The 22,340-nt window shown below is 36.8% G+C and overlaps 1 protein-coding gene across 5 annotated transcripts in view; it reads right to left on the bottom strand.

Moving 5' to 3' along the window:
• CHL1 (cell adhesion molecule L1 like) overlaps positions 1-5,613 on the bottom strand; it is a 560,006-nt gene extending 554,393 nt beyond the window's left edge. For 2 of the 5 annotated variants that reach the window (XM_072941716.1, XM_072941717.1), the window contains exons 1-2: positions 5,224-5,309; positions 4,053-4,146 (exon numbers count right to left, since the gene is read on the bottom strand). The gene's annotated coding sequence lies outside the window, so the exon portion shown is untranslated. Of the gene's footprint in view, positions 1-4,052; positions 4,147-4,838; positions 4,937-5,060; positions 5,175-5,223; positions 5,310-5,544 lie in introns of those variants that run through there. The other 3 variants (XM_072941719.1, XM_072941721.1, XM_072941720.1) reach the window with 3 other exon arrangements.
• Between the last annotated feature and the right edge of the window lie 16,727 nt (positions 5,614-22,340).

The raw sequence follows: 22,340 nt of genomic DNA, 5'->3' as shown, positions 1-22,340 counted from the left end.
CAATAACACTCACGATCGCAGTTTTTCTAAAATTTCCAAATACTACTTTATAATTGTCGTAGAATCTTCTATAAACACTTCCATCAGATTTTTCTGTATTTAATTTTTTTTCTCTGTCATCACTTTCTCTTCATCATTAGTAGTACTTTTCTCTTATGACCGTATTACTAATTTATTTAGGCATATAGTTCAATTAGCTTTTAATTTTCAGTTAAGGCTTCATTTCCTCTTACAGTTTTATATTCTTTTCTAAAACTGTTACAATTTCAGGTTTTCAGTATTATGTTTTTATCAAATACATATGGTACCCCAGGTGCAGTCTGCTCAATCATGGAGAGAGGCAGGCAATTGCCTTTTCTCTGGGGTCATGACACAATGTCTTTTCAACCCCAAATAACACAGCAATTTTTAACTGGCAGCACAGAAGGCAAATTCACACCTAATTTGCTATCCATAGTCACTTTCCTTCACCCCTGTCTTCTGTGGATGTCTAGACATTGTAGAGAAATCTGACATACTTTTGTTATTTCTCATTGAGTTTATCCCATTTAACAAATGCCACTCTTTATACAGTTAGCAACATGAGTGTGAAATCTGAATTTGCTTTCTCTGCCTTAACTTCTGTTTGTAATTTAAAGCAAATATTAATATATTTATGAAAATAGTACAGCTGAGTATATAGTAAGCTTAGCTATTCTTCAATAAATGCATGTGGAATTAATAATATTAACATGAGGATTTCTTTTCATCTTGATCTTTATTAAAAATGTGATAGTATTAGAGCAGGCTGACAGCAAGATAGGAGTAGAGACAGGGGGACACAGGCCAAATGGCAGGAATTGGGCAGAAAGGAGGGGCACAGGCCAAATACAGGAAACCATACATCATGTAAACACCAGGGGATCCCTGGGCAGAGAAAGAAAAGCAGGAATCTCTGCGCTGATAAGTGGTCACACCTTTGTGGGTGATAAATGACCTGGAGGCCAACAAAGAAAGGTGAGAAAATGCAGGAATCTCCAGGGTCCAAATGCAACCTTTTGAGCTGGAGCATTGGTGGTTCAGTGGTAGAGTTCTCGCCTGCCAAATGTAACCTTTTGCTCATTATCCCCTCATATCAATAAAATTAGCCTTGCAAATTAGAAGTACTCATCATACATGGATGACATGGCACTTCAGATCCAGACTAAATAAGGACAAAAATTCCTCCTCCCTTCAGAAAGGTGGAGATGGGGTGAAAATCAGGGAATATGATCCCAAACCCTTCCCTTCCCAGTGAATATTTCGCCTATTCCGTTTTACACTCTATGTAACCAACTTACCAAAAAAAAAAAAAAAAAAAAAACTCAGGGCAGCCGTTCACCTGAGCTTGCCCGCTCTCTCCTTGGGAGTGTACTATCTACCCCTTAACAAACTCTCACTCTACTTTCTTAAACTCTGCATCTTGTCTCTGAATTTTTTTCTGGGACAGGACAAGAACCTGGACACTAGTTACATCTATCGGCAACAATATTACATTTTATGTGGCATAAGCTATACTGATACTTAAGTATACTTTATTTTATACTGTGTAGCATTTCTTACTTTTAAAAGTAATATATACTCATTAAACATACCAGAAAATATAGAAACCACAAACATATACATAATAGAAAAATGAAAATAGATCCTAAATATATATGTATGTACATGTATGTACTCATATAAATATATACATGCACAAACTGTAGTCACATATTTAAATGTTTTATAATACACATGTAGCTATTATCTACACTTGCAATCATATTTTAAGCATATTATATAATACACATTTATATAATTAAGCATATAACAATCCTACTAGTATCATTTCCTATAGAAATAATTTTATGGATCTCTGAGCAGGTGTAAAATAATATAGCCTGAACATTGATATCTAACTCCAGAGTTGCCTTTTGATATGCTTACTAACATCCTATTACTCTGTTCTTTTAGATTGTCACTCTCAAGAAAGCCAACATGAAAGAATTAAGCCTCCACACTTTTTGCTCAAGGAGTTGAGTATTTCTGCTTGATGTCCAAAACGGGTTATCATGTGCAGAACGATTACAAAATAACCTGGCCTTAATTTTGTCCTGGACAAAATTGAGACAATGACCTTCTTACCAAGCTAAAGTGAAGCTTGACAGAAACCTTTTTAAATATTCCTTAAAATGTGGGAAAAAACTCAAAAGAGACTGATATGTTTCTAGAAAGCCTCAATCTAGAATATTAGGCATCACAAAGTAATCATATTTAAGTATCTGAAGAGACATTAGACGTGAACTAGTTTAACCATTCATTTGACACTGAGGAAAGTGGGGATGGATTAGAGTGTTAAGGCCTTCACCAAAATCACAAAATCGGTGAGTAGAAAGCATAACCCTAGCTTCTTCAGGACTCTCCCTTCTTTCCCTGCAGGTCACAAACTGGAGCTCCTGCTCCATATGGTGAGAGGTTTATTTGGATGGTGTTTTCTTTTTCTAACAAATTGAACTACTGTTATTCATAAGATTTAGATATTTAAAGAAGAAAATCTGGAAAAGATGAAATCTAGCAATTATGGGCCGGAAATTCTAAAAACGTCTTTAAGCAGTGGCTACCAACTTTAGAAGAGATATTACCTCCTGAGTACCTGGCTGTCCCTCCCAGGTCCATTTGATTCAGTTGTGTCGTATGTCCAGCTACATTTTGAGTTTGTGACTTATGTACTAAGCCAAGTGGTTTCCCTGCCATATTATATTAAATTGGAGATCAGTAAGAAAGAGTTTCCTATAACATGATTCAGACCATCAACTCACTTTCCAACTGCTTTCATGGTGGTAGGATTTTTACGTGGGCCCTACTTCTGAAGTTCTCCGAAATCAATCAATACAATGTAGTTTGGCTCTGAGTTCACTTAATACAAAATGTTTTCAATGAGTGGAATCTAAACTACTCTTACTAGATAGAGTACATTTTATGCTCTAAGAAATGATTTTTAAAAATCACTGTTATCCTGAAGCAATAAGAGAAAAATATTCCTATCCTGGCCTTACAGACATTTATTCTCTCTTCTTATTTCCAGTATTTTTCCTCTTTTTTCTTTTCATTTGGGTTTAAGATTCTAGCACCTTTCTTTATACATGATCTTTTGTCATTACAAATACTTAATGCTTAAACTTAGCTTGCTTAATTTCTCAATGTTCCTGTTACATAGCAGAGATCACTCTCTCAGCAGGAGTGAGAAGGGAGAAGCAAAGTGAATAATAGTACTTAATGTCTTCATTTAACACTCCAGTGATGACCCTATGGCCCATTTCTCAAACTCTTCCCACTGAGAGTTCCTGAGGATTGGTTTCCTGGAAGTTATTTATGTTCTCCTCAGTTTTCACTCGTGATAGAGGTAAAAAATGTTAATTCCTTGCAGCTTGGATTGATTTTATGACATAATTCTGGCCAATGACTTGTAAGCAGAATTTTTTGGATGAAGTTTCTAAGAGATAGATCTCACAACTTCCATGATGTCTACAATGGAAAAAAAAAAAGTGGATCATATCAAGTGTTGGCAAGGTTGTGGAGAAGTGGAACTCAGACGCTCAGTGGGAGTATAAATTGGTAAAATTTCTTTAAAAACCTGATTGGCAGGATCGACTAATGTTCAGCACACCATCTGAATTAGGCCTTCTACTCCTAGGTGTATTCCCAACAGAAATGATTACCAAAAACCGAAAACATACAAGACTATTTATGGCACAATTCATAGTAGTCCAATACAAGAAACAACCCAAATGTCCCTCAGTAGTGGAATAAATTATGAATAATCATAAAATAGAGTATTGTAATACAATGAGAATGAACAAGCTACACCTATATCCAATAAAGATAAATATCACAACTATAATACTTAGTAAAAAATATCAGCCATAAAAGAATTCTAACTGTATAATTTCGTTTATATGAAGTTCAAAATTAGTAAAAAGTATGCTATGCAGTTAGAAGTCTCAATGTCTAAAAATTACAAGGGCAAGCTGGACAGGAAAGTCAAAACTCACCTGCATTGGTTGTGTTCAGTTCATTGTGGATCAATGGTGATCATGTAGGATGAAGTGGAAGTCCACGGGCACCGATAATAAAGAATTTTTAAAACTGAAAAAAAAAAGCCAAATATTTTCTGGAACAGAAAAGTGGTTCTACGTAGGGGCTGATATTGTTTGGATTCTTAATCAGATTGTTGGTTACTCAGGTGCATTCAATCTAGGAGTATTCAGCTACCTGGGCACTTGTGACTGGACTGTATGTTACACTTGAAGTAAAAGTTTACTGAAAGACAGAAAGAGGAAGAAAAAGAGAGGAGCTGTAACCCAGCCACTAAACCTGGCCATTTCAGGTAGTCCAAGAAAGAACCAAATGGTAGAAAACATTTACACTAAGTTCAAAACAAGGTATAGTTAAAGACAAATAGCAGGTTTTGGTTAAAGATGGCCAAAGATAAGGATTCAGGGCTCACCTCCTCCCCTGGAAACCCTGAATCTGCAGCTACATGTGGAACAACTTCAGGGGGCGGGGGGGGGGGGGGACCTGAAAACTGAGCAATTCCTAAGCCGCTACCAAACAAGAGAAGGCCAACATCTTAGTGAGTAGGAGAGGCTGGAAAACAATCCTTACCATAAACTCCTGAGCTTCTGCCTGAGGAGTAAAGGGCTTGAACCCCATGGCAGGCACCCCAACTTTTAAACCTTCACCTGAGAGAGGAGCCCCCAAATTGAAAACGAGTCCACGAGACCCACAAGGCTAAACCATCTGAGAAAGTCTCTGAAAGCGGTCGCGCTGGGACTCACCTGCCCCAGGGCCCAGCGCAGAGGCATCAGGTCCAGAGGCTCCGCTAATCGCACAGTGCAGCCTGAGGGACAGGCATCTCAGTGGCCCACGGCTACCGCCCTGCTGCTGGTGGCCACTGTCTTCATGCTCTCCCTCTGCCAGCGGGCATCATTTTTTTGCTCCCCCTCCCCACCTTTTTTTTAAAAAAAAAACTTCTTTTTCTGTGGGCACCATCTACACACCCCACTTTTGCTTCGGTCCAGCCGACAGGCGCCATATTTTTAGTCCAGCTGGCGAGCACAGAGCACAATCTTCTCTATTTGTTCCTTTTTTCCCCCCTGTCAGGTCCACCTAGACGCGCCCGCCGCCTCACTCCAGCTGACGGGTGCCAGCTTCCCACCTCACCAGATCTGACGGAGCGCCTAGCTCTCCCGGCGGGGAGCTTGTGGGTGCGACGTGACTGGTAACCCGGGTGTTGCCGCTGTTGCCCAGGAGACGCCCCTTGAACTCGGCGTTTTGGACCCCGTGGGTGGGTGGGTGGGGGGCTTGCCGACCGGACTGGAACCACAAGACACGGTTCTTGTCAGGCTGTCGCGACAGGGCTCGGCCCAGACAGCTGACTAAAATGCGTCCTGTCTTTCTAAGAAAGAGGCCAGTCTGCTTGTCAGGAGTTTCGGCCTGAGAGGCAGCTCAGGTCCGGCGCCCTCACAGAGGCTGCGGACGCACCTCAGGGAGCTGGGCCGCCGCCATCTTCGCGCCCCTCTGACTGGACTGCTCGCCCGTGTTCCCCGCGGCGGGAGCTTAGACGCTCCTCTGGCGCCCCAGTATCTGCCACTGCCGCTCAGGGGACACCTCCAGATGGCCTGGCTCTGGCGGCTTCTGCGCGAGGTCCCACAGGAAGATGTAGACATGCGCATTCTTTAAAGGCTGCTGCCGGAGGCTCCGGCTTCCAGTCAGCCCGAATCAGGCCTGACCGAGATCCTCCGCTTTGGACACTGAGGGTCCCGCGCAGCCCCAACTCTGGGAGCAAGAAAGATAAAATAGGCTGCGGGACGGTAGCAAAGGCCGAGAGACAACCACCAGCCGGGGCTGAAGGATGAGGTTCGTCTCCAGGAGGCCGCTCCTTCCAGAGTGGAAGGGGGCCGGTTCGTCTGACGCACAGAAACCCGCGCAGAGTCGAGCAAAAAACTTAAAAGAAAAGGTACAATTTAAATTTTATTATTTTTCATGCTTTAATAACTGGTAAAGATGTGTGGTGTTTTTGGTAGAAACACAATATGCTCACGTTTTCTGAAAGACTGGTCTGTTCGGTGTTCTCACATCTTGAACGTGCCCTTGTAGTCAAAAGTTCTCCACTTACCTGAGAGGGTACTGATTATCATCAGTTGTTTTAGTCCGTTCTTCACACAAATTTGTGAGGTCTTTGAATGTAAAGACCCTGTTTTAATCTCAGCACTTAGCACAGTTTTGCAAAGAAAAGACATATTGCATTTATATTTGGAACATGAAAGTATTAGGAGCAGATTTTAAAGCTACATTGTATTTGGAGTATGTAGTGAGTATATGTCATTTTTTGTTACCATTTAGTAATTCCCCCTTTTCTTTCGCAAGTCTGCTTTTTTCTTTTTCTTTCGTACTTTTTTTTTTTTTTTCTGTAAAAGGCTGGATGGCCCACATTTTCAGCTTTTCGTGAAAATGGTTTACGCCACAAATGTCAAATTTGCCTTTGGAGCAGAAAAGCAGCCATATACGTTTCCTATACACATAGCTGTAGCTGTGCTCTCATAAAATTGATTTACAAAAACAGGCAAGAATCTGGATTTGACCCTGGGTCAGTTTGCCAAACCTTGTGTTTGAACTCGTTGTTAATAAAATTTCAAGTGCCTTCCTCTACAAGTGAAGCTACAGGTATCAGAAACTTCTACTCCATTCAGTAAGATAAATTGAAAGGGTTGAGGTTACAGAATGTTGCCAAAGTTCATTTGGACTTTGAACCTGGAGCCAGTAATGCAAGCATGAGAAGAAAGTGGGAAGACCTTCATTCTAACAATGAGAAAGTCCTACCCAAATTTTTCCTGCCTTAACAACAGTATGGTACTCTGGGCTTCTCACATTTCTGGAGCTCTGGTCCTTCTTAAAAGACTTTGCCAATTTTAAAATGCAGATTTTATGTAGAATCTAAAATTTTAGATTCTCTTGAAAACTTGCTACTGGCTGATAGACTGAGCATGAGTTTGCCACTCCCCATCACACCCCACTGCCCTTCCTATTGTGAGTCTTAGTATTAGTTGCCATTTTACATCGTGTATATGCTGCTGTTTTTCTTGACCTGGAGTTCTTAATTCAGTTATATTCCCTGCCTTGTATGTGTATAGATTGTAAGGTTTAACTACTGATATAAGTTGTCATATTATATCTTTATTTTCATGATTATCCCATATCTAAAACACTCTTGTCTAGACACCATTCAGTAAGTGGTCTTCCTAACCCAAATTAAATACAGTAATCCACAAGGGAAGGCAAATCTTATTCTGTACACACTGAGCACATGAAATATTTCATTCCATACATTCTGAGTACGGATACATAATGGCTTTTTTAAAATATATCCAAAAAAATAATGGCGTTTAATAGTTTAGGAAGAAATAATTCTACCCAAGCATCTCCCCTACATATCCCCCCAACTTTCTCAGAAATTATGGTGCACCTTCACACTCCTAGTTTTTAATTTGGGTCTGAGGTTTCTGAACACAAGTTCAACCATCTTACATATCTTCCTACCTGGAGTATCAAAATACTGTTAGATAGAGCCCATTGTTAAGAAAAATGTTTTTTCTATGGTCTCCATGTTTCCCTCTGTGAGGAGAGAGAGCCATTCCTGCAACACAAGTGACCCTTCTCTTCCCTTTCATTCAGTTAGTCCCGGAGGAGTATATTTAATTTTCTGCTTTGAGGGTTTTGAGAAGAAGAATGTGGGAATGTGCATACCAGCCCCACCTTTCTGGGAGCAGGACTTTCCTCATGAAGTGTTCTGTATTTTCTGCTTTACTATTCTGCAAGTTTATAAGGAACAGCAAGGATTGCTCGCTCCTTCTGTTTCTGGGAGGGAAATCAGCGAAAGTCAGAGGCTCTGTATTAGAAATCTCATTTGTCTGCAAATTTAAGATACATTTTCCAATATCAATTAATCAATAAGAAAGGAGACATTTCGACCCCTATCTGACAAGATTGGGCATGTTCAAGATGGTATGGCTACAGACTTGACCCCTATCTGTGTAACTCTTTTGTCTTATTTTAAAATATGTTCAGAAGCCAGGCAGAGAAAGTGGGTCTTGTCACTGGGCAGCCAGCCTCAGGATCACCACCACATGTGAGTAACAAATTATTACTCAAAGTGTCACTTGGAGACTGCATCCCTCCACATATATTCAGTATCAGTCAATTTGATCACTAGGACTTGCTTTAATCTTGACCCAAGTGATAAATACAAATATTGATCTTTAAGGTTACCGCCATGAGAATCCACTCCTCTTTGTTTGGTCAGCTCTCTAATGATAACTATTTATTTAGGGGCATCAGTTTTCTGGTTATAAGACCATGAGTCTTTTCAGAAAACTTAGCAAAACTGAACCACATTTTGTTCTGTGCTTAAGTATCATCACGTTGAGCATTTAAGGAGCTATATGTGATTTCTGGTCACTTGCACATGTATTTAAGGCCCTCAGTTTGAAAATGATGTGAGTATATCATTATGCCTCTTTCATTAAACAGGGAAGAGGGACAATTCGGTTACACACATCCTAAGAGCCATCTTGTATCTAATATACCTCAAGAACTCTGGGAGCTCTGATCAGAAATTCATTTCTGCCCAGCTAACTGCCCTCTTGTACTGCTTTTCCTGCCAGTGAAAAGATTCTTTTCTCATTTCCATATTACATTTTCTAAATTGATTTTTCATACTTTGCCCTCTGGAACTAGAATTTGGTGATTAATATGGATACACTAAGAATTAGTAGTCAGTGTACATTTAATTTATGGTCCCTAAAAATCATAGTTATCTGATGCATGATATAGAATACATTTCAGCAGCTGCCAGTCTATTAATAAGGGGAATGGGTTGTCACAGATTACAGGATAAATTTAATTTAATTTTTGAAGTGCATGCTTATGTTTTAAATTTTATTTAAGGAAAAAAGGAAAAATAACATTACTCAACAGAAAAAAGAATAATGAATTTTTTATTGCCTGAAGAAGATTATTGAGGAAGTCTTCTAGTAGCATATACTCTGAAGATACATATAAAAAATAGACTATTCTGGAAGGGCAGAGAAACGTGTATTCAATGTGGTAGGCTAAAATAGTAACCATTTCTTTTATGTTCAAATTTTATACTCAAATTGTGAAAAATAATATAAAGATGTTAGTTTTAGGAATTCTGGATGTATCACCAATTTAAAAATGTGATTCAAATATTTTCTAGCATTCTTTTAAATATACAGTTATTTTCTATTTCTAAACTTGATGTTTGGGTAAAAATGTAGTGCCTACTCCAATGCTATTAAGTCATGTCCATTTTTTTTTGAAAGGTCCATAAATAGCTGGTTCTTAAAATAATATTTTTCCTTAGCTGTAGAAAATCCATCATGTATTTCTTATTGCAAAGGGGTAAACGCAAAACTCTAATGATTCACAAAAATTATTTGAAAGCATAAACCTAAAGCATGACATAGAAATTGATTCTTATTAAGACTATTAAATCACTAAAAGAAATCTTTGCTACAGGTCTCTCAACCAGGACTATTTCTTGATTCATAAGATTTTTTAGAATTCTTTCCATGCAGATTTTTGTTAGTGACTTAATAGATAGAGAGCATTGTGCAGGGGGAGAAATGGCTGCCTTGGAACTGCTACCCAGAGTAAATATTTACAAACCTGCCAACCTGGCGTTGATTTTTATGGAGAATACAAACAAGAAGTCCAGAGTCTACTTTATTCCTCTGCAGAAAAATATTTTCAATAGAGAAGTTGGCCAGTATATCCAAGTAAAATGAGATGTATGCACAGTATTTTACTGCATTATTGGTAATCCCTCCACAAAAATAAAAAGATCTACAATAGAAGAAATCACAGATTTTGAAAGTTTTCTTTAATTATATGCCTTATGTCATTTTTATGTATACCAGATTATAAACCAGACTATATATTACAGAAAATGTATGCTTCAAACTTATGAGTAAATACAGTCAGTTCTACAAATTCCATTTTACAGTAGTAATAAATGCCTATGTGATTTACTGAGTGTATATGAAGTAAGTAAACCCCAAAGAAGTCACTTAAAATCCTCTATTCAAACCTATAATTTTAAAAGACTGCAGTTACCTATTAATATTCTTATCTTAATTTGATTTTTGCCCTATGAAATTGAATGAGAGAGTAGATGGTCTTATGAGCTTTTTCTTCTTGGCCAGAACCACCATCATATACAACACACATACAAAAATCAACTCCCAGTACCATCTGTAAGAAAACAGCTTAGGGAGAGCTAAAAAGTTTTAATTTCCCAATGCCACTATCAAGCTGCTGCTGTAGGAGCAACCGGAGCCTCTGTAAAACTACTCAGCTTGCTTTTGTTTCCAGGCATTGGCAGAGTCTACTCTTCAAGGGAGGTGGATTCAGTATCATAAATGTGAAGTGCTGTTTTATAGATCTCTCCTGCCTTTAAGCAAGATTAGGAATCAACAAACTTCCATGTATGCTAAGAGATATAACATACTGGCATTGCCACATAGTGCTCCACCACACATTTTACATACTTACCCTAAGAATTTATCAACCAAACAGTATGTGGGAGTTTGCTTTATAATTTAATTTTAAAGGATATTTAACAGAGGATTGCTGCTGCTTCTCCCTTATGCCTTGTGCCTAGCATCCAATATGTTGCCATGTCTGGTTTTACCTCTAAAATAACTTCTCTCTGCTTTCACTACTGCAGTATTAGAAATTTTGAAATCACTCCCTATATTAGATTGCTAGGGCTGACGTAATGAAGTACCACATATACTTAAAATACAGGAATGTATTTCTCATAGTTCTTGAGGTTAGATGTCCAAGATCAAGGTGTTGGTGGGTTTGGTTTCTTCTTCTCTCCTTGGCTTACAGACAGCCACCTTCTCACTATGTCCTCACATGGTCTTTCCTCAGTGCACATGGGCCTCTGATACTTTACCTGTCCATATTTCTGCTTCTCAAAAAAAAACCAACAAAAAACAGTAGATTGAACTGAGATGTACCTTAACAACCTTGTTTAACTTAATCATCTCTTTAAAGGTCCTATCTCCAAATGCAGTCACATTCTGAGGACCCGGGAGTTAACCTACAAATTTTGAGGGACCACAATTCTGCCCAAACTCTCCTCAACTTTCTCCTGGTATCACACCCATTTTCCATACAAGTTTTTCTCCTTCTGTCAAATATGTTCTTGACCCTGTCATTCTTTTCTGACTATCTTTCAATGAATTGCACTGTTTCCAAAGAAAAGTTCAAATGCATATCTTGGCATTTCTACATTCCAACCTACCTTTCCAACTGTGGTTTCATCTTTACATCTGATCTACCAAACAACCAAAAGAATTGGTCTCCCCTCTACCCTGGCAGAAACATGTTGCCTACATGCTTCTACTTACCACCACTCCCTACTCAAATGCTGACTCCTAGACCAAATGGTCCTTAATCCTGACTCTGGAACAACATCCCTATCCTCATTTTTGGTAACAGTCTCCTGTATCTGTAATTGCATTCAAAATCCCAAGAGGGTTTGTGGACCTTCCCTTCTCTATCTCTTAATACATGCAGCTAAAGTGGGCTGACCACAAACCTTCTAACGTCCGGTGTGGGCACATGACTCAGATCTTGCCAATGATGGTATTCTAACTCCCAGAATGTAGGTTTTATGCAAAGAAAACATACTTGTCTAATGAACACTAATCCTTGGATTTCTGCTTGGACACCAGGGAAAAAGAAACTCTTTTAATTGAGATTGTTAAATTAGCAAAAATAAACCTGAGCACTTTGTCACTCCAGTGGGATGAATAAAAATAATTTAAACCCTGCAACTAGTTTGGATGAACTGCAGATCATCAGTAATACAGAGCAATTTTAAATGCTTCCAGAGGGAATATATTATTTAGAAAGGTATGACAGTTAGACTAACAGCAAACTTCTTGTCAGAACAATAGAGACAAGGGAGTTATATCACCAAACTTAAGAAAAAAATGACTCTAGAATTTTAAACCAGCTAAAGCAGGAGTAGAGAATAAATTTAAAAACTTTTCATATACATAATAGCCAAGGTAATTTACCATCTACAGACCTAAAAGAAATAACTAATAAAAGATGTGCTTTGTTTAGAGGAAGTGATCCACAAGCTAAAGGAAAGAATAAAAGATAAAACAATAAAAAAGAATTCAGTAAAGTATGTTCATAAGTCTAATTAATGTGCAACTAAAAATTAGTGACAGGGATATTGGTCATGGGTCATGAACTTTGAATTAATGCATGCTAAGGTATAATGTTAATGCCCCCAAATGAACGAGTTAATAAATAATAATCATCATGTTTCTGAATATGAATTGTTAACTATGAATAGTAAAAATTTCATATATTGCTGATGTGAATGTGAACTAATACAACCACTTGAGAAAACCAGCAGTGTCTACTAATGCTGAATATATGCACATCATGTGATCTAGCAGTTCCTAGTTATTTATCTAAAATAAATAGACACGTTTTTATCATGTAAGTGAACAATAATGTTCAGAGCAGCACTAGTAATACCAGAAACTCCAAATAAACCTAATGTCCATCCACAAGCCAATGGATAAATTGTGCTATATTTATACAATGAAATATTACACTTGCATGAGAATAAATAGACTAGTAATAAACACAATAGTATGGAAGACTCTCACAGACACTGTGTTAAGCAAAAGAAGCCAGACATGAAAGAGCACATGCTAAAATATTGTTATTTGTATAAAGTTCAAAGATAGATACAACTAATTATGGAGTTAGAAGTCTGGACAATGTCATCTTTGGGGGACAGGTAAAACAAAATAGCTTCTAGGGTTCTAGAAATGCTCTCTTTCTTCATCTGAGTGCTGGTTACAAAGATGTGTTTACTTTATGACACTTAACTGGCTGTTCCACTCATTCTATATGTATAGGTCAATGTGCTTTATGTTAAAATAACAAAAACTTTAGAAAAAAAACATACAAAATACAATAAGATCTGAAATTTCCAGGCCTAGGGGAGGAATAAAGGAAATTTGTAAGACTTTATCAATTCAATAAAAATCAAGTAAATAAGCAATACAAATAAAACGTTTTGTAAAAGACAGGAATGATTGATTCACTTATCCAGCAAATATTTACAGAGCACCTACCAGGTTCCTGGAACTGTTCTAAACATTGAAGATCTGTATCAGCAAAAGGAATACAGTGCCAGAGGGAGGGAGTATCTATAACAGAGTGGCCAAGGGAAAACTCACCAAGAAGATGACTCTATAAAAAGACTTGAAGAGGCGAAGTTTTTAATTTAAAATAAGACAGTACCAGAAAGAGCAAACAGCAAGTGCAAAAGTTCTGAATTGAATTAGCTACACAAATCTGAGGGACAGAGGCAGCAAAGTGTTGCTGAGCAGAGTGAGGATGGAGATGAAGCAGAGTGATAATAAAGGTCAGATTATACAGGACTCTGAAAGGAGCTGCTGAGAGAATACATGTGGAGAGTAAGAGAAGTGAAAGATGCCTAAGGTTTTCAGCCTAAGAAATGGAAAATACAGCTACCATTTATGGGTATGAGACATACTGTGGAAGAAGCTATTATGTCAGTAATGACAATAAGTATAAATGGATTAAACTCCCTTGTTAAAGGAAAGTTAACAGATTTATTCATTTGACATAGAATATTCTCACCCATATTAACATGTATATATTTCTGAGATAATTTATGTAAACTTACCTCTTTCCTTTAAATGTCAAGTTTCTTGAAGTTTTCTAGGAGCTTCTCTTGAGGCAAAGAGATATTTTATAACGCTTTAATGTATGCAAACAATGTGGTGTATATAACTGAGTGACAAGAACTATCTAAAGAAAATTTAGGGGGCAAATTTATCTTTGTACTCTTTTTCTTATGATTTTTGTAAGCTTATAACACAACTCAGTTCAGAAATGTCAAGTTAGTAAACCCTTAGTAAATGTTTGATAATGGTAATATTATTATTAGTTGTTCATAGTTATAGCAGCTCATTCTCCTTATACACACTAAAATCACAAGTTTCCACCTTTATTATTTTACTAAAACCTAGTACTGAATATGAAGTAATCATCTCCAGCTACTTTGTATACCAAGACTAGACCCAGTCACTTTAGATCTACTTAGGTAAGCTGTACAGAAGAAGTGGTTTTTGAAACAATGGATCTAAAACTTATCTTTTTTTTTTTTTTCTTCCTGTTGGAGGGCTTCAGAGAGAATGTTTCTGTTAATTATAATTCTTAGTTCATGGTACAATATCAAGTTGAAAGACCCTTTCTTTAATTACTATTCTGTACTTTCATTCCCCTTTCCTCTTTTTGTTAACCATTTTATTTCAGATTTGTGTCCCATGTTTACATGTGTTCTTAAGGTTTTCTTTCTTCCTCTCCAAGTATTTTCACTTTACATAGATGGAATTGTGCCACAGATCTTACTCTGTTTTGTATTTTCTTACTCATCACTCTTTTCAAGATCATTCCATGTTACTATAGGTGTGTACTTTATTGCTTTTAACTGCCGCTTAGGGTTTGTTGTAGACACAGTCAGTGCTCCACTCACATCCTCTGTCCTTACCATGTCAAGGCACACTTGTGAACTTCCAAATACCTGCGTATGCATTTCATTGCCCGAGAGCTACCCTGGCCTCCAGACCCTACTGCTGCCCACAGTATGCCCAGAGGGCAAAGGACATTATGCCTCTTGAAAGCAGTCCTCAATCAATGACTGACCAGAGTTGTTGTATAAATTCTGCAACAATCTCTTGGCAGTATGGTATTCTAAGCCAACCTCCAGAGTTTCCCCAAACAGTTAAGCCCCAGTGGCTGGTTGTGGAATTAATAATTCATTCTTTATTGGCTGCTGCCTTCTCATTCATTTGGCACTTCTCTGCTCTCCTACTTGTGTCCTACACATCCCCCAAAAGTATCCTTGTCCCGTGGTCTGCATCTCAGTGATCCAAAACTTAAGAAAGTATTCCATCTACTTCATTATACTATCCTGTTAGCATAGTGATGGACTCTGGTGAGGAACTCCAAATAACATCCTACTCGACACAATATAATAAGCATTTTGGACTGATGAAATAATTTGGACGCATAAGATGATTTTTCTGGGTTACATACACAGTGGCAGGTGTTAGAGCATAGGTCTTACACATAATTAGACTAAGAAATACTAGATACCTCTCCAGAGTAATGAACATGATTTTCTAAATACCCTCATCTTGGTCAGCCCTACTTTATACATTTGATAAGTGTTTGAAGTTTATTGATGCTTTAGTTTGAATTTCTCTAATGCTAATTAATTGGGTTCTTTTTTTTTCATATGTTTGGGTCTCCTATTCCATGAATTATCTGTTCAGCTCATTTTCCTATTTTTTCTAATTGCATTCTTTTCAGGATTTTCTTTCATTCTTGAAATCAGTTCCTTATCAAATTCACACATTACAGATACCACCTCCCAACCTATCACTGGTATTCTTTATGGATGGCATCATATTTTAAACAGAAATCCTTAATGTTGATCAATTATTCAATTAATCTATTATTTTCTCTGTAATATATGTTTTTAAAGTAGTTCCCTGTCACTCCTGGATCGTAAAGACACTCTTAAATTATCATCTATTACCTTTAGAGTTTTATACTTCACATTTATGTCTTTAGTTCTTTCAGTCACCCCTGTTTATGACTTTAAAAAGATTCCTAAATATTTTATTTATATCTGTACAGATTAACAAACTGTACATTATTAAAGAATAATTGCAAAGTAACTGAAAATCAACAGCTGCAGCACAACTAGTTCTTAGTACTTCATTGAGCACAACATTTGAATTACTCTTGTTCCTCTCTGAAGGCCACAGTTCTGAGCTTAAGTTATGCCCAGACTACTAGATGACATTCTTGTTTCCCTGGTTTTGATCCCTGTTGCTAGGTGAATTACTCTCTTAAGAAGGACACTTTTTCCTTTGACAAATTTGGGGATTCTGTATTACACATTTCAGCTATTTTTCTCTATTGCCTCAAATGGAGCAACTAGCTCTCTTTCTGATACTCGTCTGAAGTGCAAACTATTTCCAAACAAAAAAAATGAGCTTTGTCTGCTTGCTCTTATGGGGTTAAGCCCATCAGCCCAGCTGAACTCTGGAGGTGTCCCACAGAGCATGAGAGTCCCACCTCTGCCTACACTCCTGATTTTGTCAGACTGTTGAATCTCCTCCATTTCCAAATCTATATAGCTTCAATGACAGAAGAAATAGACACAGCTTCCAGAGCAATCTGTTCATTTTGCTTTCACAGAGTTTATTTACCTCAGTCTGTTTCTTTATGTTAAGAGAAATAAATACTTTTAAGAGATTGGTTGTAAAGAGCTAGGATTTTCTCTTGAAGATCCTACCAGATTTCAAGATAGATCAGCCAGGGTACAGCAATAAATATACACAAACACCATGATACAAGCTTCAAGTTGTAGGACAGTTTAGGGTGTTTAATATGGATGTTTTTTATTCTTTTAACAATATGGTATCTATGAAACAAAACAACACACAGAAGGTTAAAATTCAGAATGACACTTAAGTACTGGATGGAAACTTAATCCTCATCTACTCAAATCCATCAAATCAGGGTTATAGTGAGAATCATGGCGAGAGCTTATTAAAATAGAGATTCTTGGCCACCAGCACTCGAGATTCTGATTCATTCAGGGTCTTTACTGGAGACAAGGATTGCAAGCCAGCTAAGTTTGTTTATCTAGTTGGTGCAAATCACTCATCTTATACATGAGAGAACACCAGTAAATAAAGTGTACCCTATGGCAGGACTGATAATTACCTGTTCAACACCCTTTCTGCCTTTCTTCCTCACTTGCAGGCAAAATACTTTATTTCCCAGTCTTTCATGTGTAAGGGTCATGATGTGACACAATCCTAGTCAATGAGATGTAACATAAGCTTCTGATACAGCTTCTGGGAAAAAAAAATCCTTGAAATATGACAAATTTTGGCTTGTTAATCTGACTTTCTCTTTCTATCTTGCTTTTTTCCTCCTTTTTACTATGCATCCTTCTCTCTTTTCCTGCTTGGAACATAACTGTGATGGTATTAGACCCAGCATCTATCAAACAAGCGTGAGAATAAGCTCTAAACTGTAAGAGAGCCAAGCAGAAAGATAGAGTCTTGGTGTCTGATGACATCATGATACTACTATAATAGCCATGGACAGCCTACTCCTTAAATTCTTATTATATTAGAGCCGCAGGTGATCGCAGTTTCTTGTAGATACAGACACAGTTTCCTTTGTGAACTTATACATATGCCTGTATGGGCATTTGTGTCTATGTTTATACATGGACACATAGACAGACACATAGCTATAATACCAGTGGACCAGAGCAAAAAATCAAGGATACCAACAAACCCAGAACATAAACTTCCATGACTCTTTATCTAGGGACTCTCAGAGAAAGGTGCCTCCATTTTTCCCAATAAATTCAGGCAAATGTTTGTAACTAAGCTACACTGGTTTCAATAAGGTCATGTTCACATGTCTGAATAGATAACCATGGCCAACAAAATAAGATAATCCAACATGCCACGTCTGGAATGAACTGGCCCTACCCAAGCAATATGTACTAAGAATATAGAAGAAGTTATTCCACAAAGAAAAGTACTGTATTGTTATTACAGAGAGTCTTTGAGGTGATGTGTTGTGGGACTGATACTGGGCATATTAAAAAGAAAAAGGCAGATAGTCATATCACATGATCATTCTGGCATAAACCCAAGGTAAATAGTAAAATTGGAAAGCCACAGACCATTTAGTCCAGCACAGTTCCATCCAGTTCCTCTTCTCAGCGTTTGCTACTAGCCCTTCTAATTCTGGATTCTAGATGTAGTTTACCACTTAAAATATAAGTTCCCAGCCTTTGAGAATAAGCATTGACAGATGCATCAGAAATGCCAGATCATAATAAGCTCCAGAAGGGAATTGCTCTAACTTATCTTTCCTCAATGTACTTTTCAATGTGGTGATCTTAGAGTTTTCCAAAATGGCTCAGTATAAAAGATCAGTATAAGAATCTAAAATGCCAGGCTAAAATTATATTTGTGTCTGTGCGTGCATGTGAATCCAAATAAAATAAAAGTATATGCTGATGGATATATGTGCATGTGTGTATAAAATCTATGACTATTAAATATTAGTATTATATCTACCACTCTATCTCTAGAACCTAGCACAGAACCTGAAAAATGGTAGAAACTGAATAAATATGTGATGGATGAATGAACAAATGACTGAAAGAAAATGAATGTCTTTGAGTGATCTTTCCAAGTTACGTAGGTGATGTAAGTATGTAGGAAAACAACCTGTAAAGTTTACTTCAGCAGGTAGAGAGCTCTGTATTCCTCACTCAAACCCTGACTCAGCTGACAAGATAGTGTTAATAAATAAACATAAAGATTTTCTCTTTATTTCTACTTAGGGAACATAGTGGAAAACAAAAACATTCATCAAATACAGTGTTATAAATATCTAGGTAGCTATATTTTGCATTAATGACTCAATCCAACCTTATCATTTCAATGCTTGAATAAGTTCAATGGAAGCACAGAATCCATGAAGAGTCAGAGAAGACGTATCGACAAGATTTTGTAAATACAGATGAATAGTGCATCCTTTTATAATTATATTTTTCACCAGGACCACATGACAATGCATTACCATCACTTCCAATGTATCCTTCCGACAAAGCATTACAGTTGTATACATAGTTTTATTTTACTTCTTTCTAAGATGTAGCTACTTATTTTTAATATTATTTTCTATGAATTCTTCATTAATTAATTTTCTTATAGATTAACTTGTATTTTCTATAAATTTAAATTTAGAATTAGTTAGACAGGCATAGGCATTAGTGTGGTATTTAAGAAATATAAGGAAAGTTCTTTTCTTTCTATCCCTATCATGTCGTTGTGATCATTGACTCAGGTTTTTATCTCCGTTTATTTCATTTACTATTGCTATTGGCTTATGTAAACTGCTTTCAACATATAGATATAGAGGATGATTAAATCCAAAAAATTAGAATACACTTAAAAAAGTATTAAAATTATCAACAGGCAGAATTCCAAATGTGTTTAAGAGACAAAAATAATGTGTGTATGTTTGTGCACACATATGCAAGAGAGAGAAAAAAGAAATAGTCCAAATGTATATTCTAGAAGGAAAAAAAGGTGATCACCTCTAAGTGATGAAATTGAGACTAAAAAAATGTGTATGCTTTCTTCTTTTTAACTTTCATTGTTTTCCTCTGTTTTGCAATAAATATTTACCATGAAATTATGAAGACAATATTTATACTATAATATAATGTGATTCTTAGTCCTAAATATCTCTTGAACTTCTCAAAGTCTCACTGAAAAAAAAAAGAACACCTTAGTTGATCTTATCTTGATTGCTTTATTTTTTAATCTGTGGGTAAGATAATTAAAAGTGGAATGATTAAAAGATAAAACATAATGATAGACCATAATAAAGAAAAACACAGACTCAGGAAAGAAAAAATTGTGGGACAGTAACAAACAAACCAATCTTTTTATCACTGGAATAGTAGAACAGAGAGAGATTGGGCTGAAAGAGTATCTGAATAAATAGTGTCTAAAAACCTCCCAAACTTGGCAAATATGAACCTACAGACACAAGAAGTTTAATGAACTCTAAAGAGGATTAAAAAAAAAAAGACAACCCCCCCCAAAAAACCCCATGCCAAGACACACTGTAGTTAAACTTATAATAAAAGATAGAGTTACAGAAAGATCTTAAAAGCAGCATGACAACCTATGCATTACCAATAGGAAAAGACCAAACTGAAAAACATCAGAAACCCTGGAAACCAAAAGGAAGTGGCACAATATTTTGCAAGCATTGGGAAAAAAAAAAAAACACACCCAACTGCCAACTGAATTCTTTGTCTGTCAAAACTACTGTTCAGGAATTACAAAGAAATAAATTATCAAATAAAGGACAGTTAGGAGACTTTGTTGCTACTAGATCTTTCTTTATAGACTGACTAGAGAAAGTTCTTCAAACAGAAAGAAAATGATAAAGAATCTAGGGGCATCAGAAACGAAGAAAGAACAACAGAGAGAGCATAAGAATGGGTACATACAACAGACTATTCTTTCCCTCATGAGTTTTATAAATCATGTTTGAGATGGAAAAAAAATTATGACACCATCTGATACCCAAGACAATTAATTATATTTAAAACAGGGAAGAGAAAGAACCTAAAGGGAATTGCAACATATCAAAATCTGTGGCACACAGCTAAAGCAGTGCTGAGAGAGAAATTTATAGTACTAAGTGATTATATTGAAAATGAGGAAAGATTTCAAATCAATAACCTAAGTTTCTACCAAAGGAAATGAGAAAAAGATTAAAGTAAATGTAAAGTAGAAGAAAGGAAATAATGAAGATAAGAACAGAATTCAGTGGAATTTGAAAATAGGAAAAAACAGAGAACATCGATGAAACAAACAACTTGTTCTTCAAAAAAAGTTAATACCATTGAGAAACCTAAAGTAAAAACAACAAAAATAAAAAGAGAGACAACATAAATTACCAGTATCAGAAATTAAAAAGATAATGAAGGAATGTGGCAAATGACTTTGTGCTCATGATTTTGACAACTGAAAAGAAATGGACCGAAACTTAACCAAGAGCACCACCCCCTGAGTTGTGAATGAGCCTGGTTTTACATATAGAAGGATCCTTTGTAGACATGCAAATCTCCGCACAGAATAGGATAAAGCCTGAGGCAGGCAGGGAAGGGGGCTATGCCACATTTTAATTCTCTCTGTACTATTATGTTTCAGCAGGAGACTTCAGAGTTTATAAGGAAGTGGAGGAGCATTTTAAACTTAAATTTGGCATTTCCAGACATTTTGAATGTATATTTATCAAGCTAAGAGGGTAGAACATTGCATTTGACATTTTGTTAGCTTTATTTTATAACTGTTAAATACTTAGAATTATGGTAGGTGGGCCTCTTGGTATATTATGTAAGGAGTTATTGCCTTGAGCTCCTCAAAAGTGAATGGCAAGTCCAGGCAGCAGTTAGGTGAGCTGTGCTCCCTAGACATAGGGACTGAGGGGTCAGCCTGAAGGATTGTATGTCATAACATAATCGTATAAAGGATTAACATATAATCGTTCCAGCAAATCCTCCCTAGAGTTCTAACCAATAATTCGACTTAGAGATTTTGGAAAAGAAGGAAGGATGTGGTCTCTGAGCTCAATAGCCTACAGTTCCAGTTACAATAAAAACCATGTACCAGGGACCAAGGCAGATGCTGTATGTGAATTACATTATATAACACTCACAACAGCTGTGTAGGTGAGGTGCAGTCACCTCATTATGTGTATGAGGAAGCCATGGCTCAGAAGGCATGTCCCAGATCACAGGGCTAGAAAGGGACCGAATACAATTCTGTCTCACTCCAGGGCCAATGCTTATAACTACTGTTTTCATAGCAGTAGATATATTTGGAGGTCTATGGGTATGATATTCTCCTGAGTACTGAGTTACAAGGAAAGTTTCCTTTGAAAAGGCCACAGCACTCTAGGGAGACATTTGCATGAGGGCTGATCCCCAAAATCTATTCCCACTCTAAGAGTTTATCACCTCAGTCTATTAACCACTATTGGATTTTTATGTTATTATAGAAGACTCAATCAGTTTATGACATCAAATCCAACAACAGGGAGAAGGTCAGTGAAACAGGCTTTGGAATATCAAAAGCGAGATATGAACCAAAATTGGATTTATAGAAAAAAGATATCTTAAAAGAAAACATAAGGAAACTCCATGGAGACTATGAGTATACAACCTAGTGTGACAGTTTTATGTTGTACCATCATTCAACATAATGGAAGAATGTAGTCTCTAAAGTATTCATATTAAACTATTCATGAATAATAAAATCATCTTCATTTTAGATGGTCACATATTCTATTTAAATTATTTTATGCCTTTTTCAAATGGTGAGAGTGGCAGGGATTGGATGATGTTAAGTTAATTTAAAAGCAACTGTTTAAGTTACTTAAGATTTAAATAATTCCTGTTTTGAGAGAATTGAAAACCGCTGCTGAGTAAATCATGGAAGGAGGACATTTATAAATGCATGAAACATCACTCAGAAATGACTGTATTCTAG

The sequence above is a fragment of the Vicugna pacos genome, chromosome 17 (assembly GCF_048564905.1).
Source record: "Vicugna pacos chromosome 17, VicPac4, whole genome shotgun sequence".
Lineage (NCBI taxonomy): Eukaryota > Metazoa > Chordata > Mammalia > Artiodactyla > Camelidae > Vicugna > Vicugna pacos.
Note: the sequence above shows the minus strand (reverse complement) of the source record. Positions and strands in the feature narration are given on the sequence as shown.